Source organism: Netta rufina (assembly GCF_964035555.1).
Source record: "Netta rufina genome assembly, chromosome: 2".
In the NCBI taxonomy this organism is placed as follows: Eukaryota; Metazoa; Chordata; class Aves; order Anseriformes; family Anatidae; genus Netta; species Netta rufina.
Window position 1 is genome coordinate 24,720,219 of NC_140124.1, and position 8,882 is coordinate 24,729,100.

Genomic DNA, 8,882 nt, shown 5'->3' on the forward strand with positions numbered 1-8,882 from the left:
GCATCATTTCTGGGTACTTACATAAGGACAAGGGAAAGCCAGTAGTAATTCCCCAGCTGGTGCCGTAGCCTGGTCCTAGGCAAAGACAAAGCAGTAGTTACAACATCCTACATGACCACAAAATGTGCACTTCAGCATGTCCATGGGGCACTACAGATTGCCAGAGTGTCAATGGATAAGTACAGCCCTGTCACTTATGCTTAGTGCTGCTGCCTTCACCCTGCTTTGCATGCTCCTCAGACCCAGGTCTCCACATCCACAATTCCTGGACAACTTGGAGCGAGGAATTTAAATGGCAGAGGTGGTTGATGAACAGTGACAGACAAATAACAGTGATAAGCAGTAATAGATTCAAAAGTCTGTGCCATCTCTGGTACTGTCTGGAGGTGATGTGATGAAGATGAGAATGTTTATGCAGACAAAGCAATCCTCCCTTCCTTTCAAATTGAAAATGCCCCTTTAATAGGCATGGTGGGTAGTCTCATTTCCCCTGTGTTGCTACATTCTCCACTTATATGCCACCTTCACCAGTAAATATGCTAGTTCTGTGACAGTTCATGTCACAGAAACCTGCAAAAAAAACACCAGGGACTTCCCCAGGAGCTGCTTACCTGCCACACAGGAGGTGAGGTAGTCACTGCAGCAGCCTGTATTGCTCAATTTGTGCAAATCAGGCTGACTACAACTGCAGTTAGGGTGTAAAGTAGCCCCTCTTATTTTCCTTGCTTAACTAGTTAACTTAATCTGCCAAAAACTTGGACTTCTGGATCTCCATCTTTTAACTGCAAAAAAAAAAGGAGTCACTCCAAGCCCATGTTCCTGTGAGAAGTGAGCTTGGAGGAGGCTGAGGGATCACCAAACTGCTCAAATGCACAAATTACATAATGCTGTAACTCGCTGTGACACAGCTGTCATGAAGCTCCCATTACCTGTTACTTCCCTTATGAGCACCCAAGCAGCAGCTGTCCTCTGGCCCCCAGACAGCCAAGAGCTTAGCCTAACCATGACACATGCTGCCAAGAGATGCTGGTGCATGAGTGATTGCACAAAGCTTGGACTTACCAGCACAGAACTCCCACGGTTACAAGGAGACAAACTGCTGCTAGCCAGTAGACCTTCTTGCTGAAATCTAGGGAGACAATGTAGACAATGTCATTACAGCATTTCATCGATGCAATAAAAGTCATGAGTAAAACAATCATGCTATGCCAAGAATGCATGGAGAAAGACTGAAATGTTTCTGCCTTTTTTGTTTGTTTGTTTTTGTTTTTGTTGTTGTTTTCCCCATGAAAAAGCCATCAGGCACCCTGGGGAAGATGCCAAGGGGCAGGACCCCTGGGTGGGTATTTCTCCCCACAAGTGTACAAGCAACACACAGAGCTGTGGCTGCAAGGCACATGTCCCATTTCAGTATTTCCCTAACAAGGCATTCACCAGCAACTCTAGAATGGTGTTATGGGCCCTTTATTTACTTTCATTGTATGTTCAGTGCTGACTAGTCACTCAGAAATTGGCAGGTTGGGCTAATACCGAATGGTGGCTGGGTGCCCCTATTGATGCTGAACACAAGCTACTTTGCCATGATTCATGGCAGTCCTGTGCTGTCAAAGCATCGATGCACATGTAGATCGGGAGCTGGGCCCAGCATTTTAGAAACAGCCTCAGGTATCCATTCCTAATCTTGCTTGGAGTTAATGAAGACTTTGGTCTTTAACTTTACAAGGCATATACTACACAGAACAAAGATCACATTTATTGCAGTTGCTGATATCTTGTATATACTGATTAACAAAGTCCTTCCTCATCTTACAGCAGTGACAACAAAAATATGTGTAGCTGTAGTACTGTAGTTTTACCTGCTCTCCACAGTTGCTGGATTAGAAAGATTATACAACCAAATTACGGGTTTATTTGATTATCACACAGATGGAATTGGTACAGCCCTTAGCTACCTGAGTATGTCTCTCCAAATTTATGGCAGTAACTCCAACAGGACATTTGTTTGACTCCTCATGGGAGAGACGTTACAGGATTTCTGAGCACAAACCCATTTCACAAACATATTTCTGTGCTTTTGTCTGAAGTAAGACCTGTGGTCTAATAATCCACATGTGAAAATATGTGATATTGAGTTTATGAGTTATATTTTCTTCAATGCCCTTAAATGTGAGGCATTCATTTTCATAGGCAGGGGAGTGCAAATCCAAGCTAAGCTAGAGTACAAGAAGGTTGGATTTAAAGATCTTAGGAAACTTTGAGTGAGAAGTACAGCCCAAGGATACGTCTGGAATATACACATACTGTAATGATAAGGGGGAAGGGGCTAGTCCAGCTGAAACATTAACTAGCAGTGATTTAACATTAACCAGAAATGATTCGCTGTTTGGTGTATGCTTCCCCTTCCATCAAAGAATAAGCAAAAAAGACTAAAAGTGCACATGTTGGCTGCTTGATATTGACCAGAGCTCTGCCAACAGGATCCTAAGTAGCACATGTGGAAGGAGTTGCATCTATAGACAAACGCTTCTAGGAACGATGGACATGATGTGCCAAGAAATACTTCTGCAGTTACACCACTAATAGTTCTTTGTGTATGCTCCCCACCACAGAATGATGCCACTGTTGACAACATAATTTTATATTTGATAATTGTCTCTGTCTTGCCCAGGCAGAGGCACATACCTTCAGTGAGATCACACAAATCTGTTGGTTCAGCCCTTCTGGCTGAAGATTTTGATGTTGGTCTGTCTCCAGAAGGCACCCTAAAGTCTGTACTTTGGGGCTGTGTGCTACCTCTGATTGCTGCTTGTCTCCCCTGTTCTTGCACTAGGCTTGTAGCATCAGTGAGGTTACGGTTCTCAGGTGACATTGGTCTGCAATATTCAGTCTGTTCATCGGTGAAAATAACTTCTTTGCTAATAAAACGTCCGTTTGATTTACGTTTCCTGATGATCTCCTTAGATGTCTGGATGTCTGTTAAGATAAAAGTATTATAAACCCAGCTGTGGACAGAGAGTCTGTTTTTATATGAAAACTACTAAATTTTGCAATGCTGGGTGCTGCCCCACTCTCTGTGTAGTGTCTTCTACAGTTGATGATCCTTTTCTTTCTAATAAGATCACACTTTGATACAATCATGCTTTAAGGCAGCTTGTGGCAATGGATCTGAAATATGTCAGCAGGATTTGGGAACCTCTATCTTCCATCTTCCAAGCTGAGATTTCTGCATGCCACTAAGAATTAAAGCAAAAATACCCTGTCCTGTTAGTCATAGAATTTTTATATCTGAAATTACGAGACTCTGTGTACTAAGCATTTTCCACCTACCTCTAATCATGATGACAGAACGAGGCAGAGGGAAATAGTCGTTTTTCTGGTTTCCACATAAACATCTCTGTTTTGCATCCTGACGATGTAGGGAGTATGTCAGGACGACTTCATTATTTTGTTTCTCAGGGGCTTGCTCCATCCAGCCAGTTCTCCTCGACTCATGCCTTTCATCCCAACTATCCATTGCCTGTGTTGGGTTGTTTCTTCCCTGTATTTCCCACCTTCCAAAATATGACAAAACAATTTGTGGCTACTGACTTCAAAATGACAATCAACTGCAGACAGCATAGCGAATGGGACCAAGGGAAAACTTTGCCAGCGTTTCTCAAAGACAAGTCCTTTAGCTGGGAGACCTGGCTGATCTCCGTGCGCCTCCCCCTTCTGCAGTACGAGCTAGCTGTGAAGGCTGACTGCACACAGTAGTCGTGGCATACGTGTTTAAGAATTAAATACACATTCAGTAGGACATCAGCAGAGGCGGTAAGCAACTGTATCAGGTAGTAAAGCTTCTTGAAACACTTACCTTTATTAATGTCTTGCTTAGAGCCAAGGGTGGGGTGGCAGTGCGGTGTCTGCAGCAAGGCAAGCAAACAGCCTTCTACGATGCCGAGTCCAACACCTCCTGTTTCACACTCAGTGCCTTCTTAGATCTTTGTTCCCAAATTCTGCTTCCAAGCTGCTAAGTAAGGGATCACTGCTAGGTAAGCCCTGAGGTTTTCCGCCCTTCTCTTCTCTACGATCACTCTGATGAAACTGATCGCACACTGTGGAGGAAATGCAAACACGCAGGTACATAGACTGAAGCAAAACCAAAAGCAACTGCTCCTTGCCTACCTGCAAAGTTTGCAGATCCCACCTGAGGCTTGTTCACTCCCTTGCTGAGGTAAGCAGAAATGGTATGTTGAAAATTAACGCATCCATATCAGGCTCTTGCTAGTGACAAGTGCCTTGGGATAATTACGGGAACTTATGTTGCGATGTCCTTCTTCTCTAGGCTGTAAAGTCAAGTGTAGCTCATTTACAATGACCTATGGCTCACCCTGATTAAGTGGAGACCTTGATATGAGGACGTGGCAAGCTCACCCCGGTATTTAGTGAACAATAGTATTTCTGTCTGATTATGTGCTGGTTCGGAACTCCTTGCAATACTTTGGTGTAGAAGCAACAACACAGTCCCTTGTGCTCTGCTAGAAAATAGTCTGCCTAGGGCGTAGGGAAGATGGAGCCAGGCTCTTCTCAGGGTATTCAGTGCCAAGAGGCAAAGGGCAGAAAAGCCTGGGAAAGGCTGCTCAGAGAGGCTGTGGAGCCTCCATCCTTGGAGATACTCAGAACCCAAGTGGACACAGTCCTGGTCATCTTGCTGTAGGCTGACCCTGCTCCACACAGGGGTTCTGGACCAGAGGGTGCCCAGAGGTGCCTTCCAACCTCCGCTTATTTTATGATTCTATAAACTCTATTGCTGAAAGGACGATAATTTACCTTGATGTTCTCAGCACAAACAGTGTAAACTTGCCAAGATTAAATGCAATGAAGAAGAGGGCAAAGGCCATATTACTATCAAGAGCACAACTACCACATTCACTTGGGATCCTCCCGCTCACAGCGGTGTTAATTCTGCAGTTCCAGATTTTGCATACCAAACCAAAACCATGCAGCAAACTGCAAAATAATTTGGTAAATTATTTAATGAAAAACAGAAAGAAAGAAAATGAAAAAGAAGAAGTAATAGTTTCCCCTTGACTCTGTCAAATGAGCATACGTTACAGATCAACAAGGTTTTATTGCATTTCATGTATGAAAATATGATTGAAGAGGCTGATTGTTTGCAGTGAATACAGGCACACAGATGTAATCTGAAGGGGAGCCTGGAAAGCAAAAATCTGAAGGCTTTCTCAAACAGTCCTCACTAGCAGGCATATGCAGAAAGATGTATATGGTCTCGTAAGATGCATATGATCCCAAGAATATACAAAGACATTTCACCAGCTACCAAAAAAAAATAACAAAATTTAAATATCACCTGATCAGTACATTTAGTCTCCTGATTAATGTATAGAGTCCCTGGTACACAGTAATCGGACACCAATTTTTTCCGGTGTGTTCCAGATTTCATAATCCAAGTGTGCAAATATATATGTACGACTTACTGATTTCACTGACAATGAGCATACTTGAAATGGAATAAAACCGAGGACTGTACTCAGCAGGGGTGAATTTCAGAGCACCCAGGAGGCTCAGTTTCCTTCAAGTCCACTTGCAAGTCCAGTAATTCCAGGCCACAGCAAAGTGAGACTATTATGCAAGGTTACTGCGGAACATACCGAAGACATACACTCCTTTAGTAAACATAAACATGATTAATTTAATCAAATCGTGACAAGCATGTATGATTTTAATAAACAAGTGTATTTTTTAGCTGGGAGACATCATCGCATGGTGTGTTTGAAAGTTTGCCAGAAGTGCAGGCTTTTTGGATTGCATAAAGTGTCAGCAGGAAAGGATTTGTTGTTTGCAACTGGTTCGGCATCACCGGTGTGCAGCATTTCTTAAAGTCTCTTAATACATGAGAAAGCAGAACACATCTCAGTTCAAGCTTTTCTTCTCCAAAAGAAATGCTGGAAAGAGAAGGGAAACGCAGACTGGACACATTTATTGTGGTTACTGATATCTTGTATATACCGATTAACAAATCCTTCCTGGTCTTACAGTAGTGAGAACAAAAATATGTGTAGCTGTAGTACTGTAGCTTTACCTGCTCTCCACAGTTGTTGGATTAGAAAGATTATACAACCAAATTACGGTTTTAATAGATTATCACACAGATAGAATTGGTGCATCTCTTATCTACTTAAGTATGTCTCTCCAAATTTACGTAATTAATGCTGGTCATCTCCACCACATGGAAACACATTGACTTAGTTTGAGTCTCCATCATGGTAAGGGTACATTGATGATCTCGGTTTTCAAACTTTATTTAGTCTTCACTGATGATAACAACTTCTTCTTTGCTAAAACTGGCTCCACGTGGTTCATACTTCTTGATGAATGCCTGAAGTACTTTGATGTCTGTTGAATGGAAAATAAATACAATTGGAACCCACCTGTGAACAGAGTCTGTTTTTATACGAAAACTACAAAATTTTGCGATGCTGGGTGCTGGCCCTCTCTCTGACTCACAGCAGTGAACCCAAGCATCTGTTTGCTTCCATAAGGCAATATGGGCTCCTTCAAAATCATCTGAACTCTTTCCTTCAGGGAGAGCACAGAAAGAGTATTCCTCTTTTTTTCAGAAAGCTGTTCAGGTTTTCTTTAGGTGCAAAGCTACTTGCAGAGGTTCCTGCTGCCCTTGCTCCCACACAACCTGCCTTCATGGTCCTTGTGACCACATCTTTGAAAAACATCCCTTCTCTATGTATCAGCATTGTTTTGCTTCTTGTTTTAAGCTGGCTCTGTGAACCAACCCAGGTTCAAAATACAAACGTGGTATTCTTTTTCTTAACACAAGTATTTCCCTAAGTGACATCAATAAGAATTCATGTTTTTGTCTTAATGACCTAAAGCCCTGATAATCCTTTTCAATCTGCATAGTGTCTTCTACAGTTGATGATCCTTTTCTTTCTAATAAGATCACACTTTGATACAATCATGCTTTAAGGCAGCTTGTGGCAATGGATCTGAAATATGTCAGCAGGATTTGGGAACCTCTATCTTCCATCTTCCAAGCTGAGATTTCTGCATGCCACTAAGAATTAAAGCAAAAATACCCTGTCCTGTTAGTCATAGAATTTTTATATCTGAAATTACGAGACTCTGTGTACTAAGCATTTTCCACCTACCTCTAATCATTGAGTCAGAAACAGGCAGATGGAAAAAGTTTTCCCGGTCTTGATTTAAACATCTCTTTTTTGCATCCTGACAACGTAGGTAGTACGTCAGCAGGTCTTCATCCTTTCGTTTTTTAGGGGCTTCCCACGTCCAAGTTCGTTTCCGATACACAGACGTTTCCTTATTACAGTCCTCACAATCCATTGTCTGTGTTGGGTTGTTTCTTCCCTGTATTTCCCACCTTCCAAAATATGACAAAACAATTTGTGGCTACTAACTTCAAAATGACAATCAACTGCAGACAGCATAGCGAATGGAACCAAGGGAAAACTTTGCCAGCGTTTCTCAAAGACAAGTCCTTTAGCTGGAAGACCTGGCTGATCTCCATGCGCCTCTCCCTTCTGCAGTACGAGCTAGCTGTGAAGGCTGACTGCACACAGTAGTCGTGGCATACGTGTTTAAGAATTAAATACACATTCAGTAGGACATCAGCAGAGGCGGTAAGCAACTGTATCAGGTAGTAAAGCTTCTTGAAACACTTACCTTTATTAATGTCTTGCTTAGAGCCAAGGGTGGGGTGGCAGTGCGATGTCTGCAGCAAGGCAAGCAAACAGCCTTCTACGATGCCGAGTCCAACACCTCCTGTTTCACACTCAGTGCCTTCTTAGATCTTTGTTCCCAAATTCTGCTTCCAAGCTGCTAAGTAAGGGATCACTGCTAGGTAAGCCCTGAGGTTTTCCGCCCTTCTCTTCTCTACGATCACTCTGATGAAACTGATCGCACACTGTGGAGGAAATGTAAGTAGATGGCATAGATATGTTGGCCAAAACAAAACCAAAAGCAACTGCTCCTTGCCTACCTGCAAAGTTTGCAGATCCCACCTGAGGCTTGTTCACTCCCTTGCTGAGATAAGCAGAAATGGTATGTTGAAAATTAACGCATCCATATCAGGCTCTTGCTAGTGACAAGTGCCATGGGATAATTATGGGAACTTATGTTGCGATGTCCTTCTTCTCTAGGCTGTAAAGTCAAGTGTAGCTCATTTACAATGACCTATGGCTCACCCTGATTAAGTGGAGACCTTGATATGAGGACGTGGCAAGCTCACCCCGGTATTTAGTGAACAATAGTATTTCTGTCTGATTATGTGCTGGTTCGGAACTCCTTGCAATACTTTGATGTAGAAGCAACAACACAGTCCCTTGTGCTCTGCTAGAAAATAGTGTAACAAAGGCCAGTGTGACACTGGGTAGGGGGGCTTCTGGTTCCATCCTCTCTGCAGCCACCTTTGTAGTATTTATACATTTAGGAGTCCTCCCCCCAGCCCTCCTCTTCTTCAGGCTGAATGGTTCTCTGGGTTTCCCTGTAAAAAGAGACACGGGCCCACTGACATAATTCCACAGAGTTGCCAAAGGGGAAGGAGCATCTGCCATAGGAGGAATGGCTGAGGGATGGGACTCTTCAGCCTGCCTGGAGAAGAGAAGGCTCTGGGAGCTAACACCATTCTCTGTAAATACCCAACAAGAGGACATAGGGGTGATGGAGCCAGGCTCTTCTCAGGGCATCCAGTGCCAAGAGGCAAAGGGCAGAAAAGCCTGGGAAAGGCTGCTCAGAGAGGCTGTGGAGCCTCCATCCTTGGAGATACTCAGAACCCAAGTGGACACAGTTCTGGTCATCCTGGCTGACCCTGCTCCACACAGGGGTTTTGGACCAGAGGGTGTCCAGAG

General features: G+C 43.3%; 1 long non-coding RNA gene across 1 annotated transcript; it reads right to left on the reverse strand.

Moving 5' to 3' along the window:
* Window positions 1–5,726: 5,726 nt before the first annotated feature.
* LOC311206229 lies at window positions 5,727–7,856 on the reverse strand. Its single transcript, XR_014618195.1, has 3 exons — window positions 7,699–7,856; window positions 7,167–7,396; window positions 5,727–6,396 (listed from the first exon to the last, which is right to left on the reverse strand). It is a non-coding gene; the product is annotated as an uncharacterized lncRNA (long non-coding RNA).
* Between the last annotated feature and the right edge of the window lie 1,026 nt (window positions 7,857–8,882).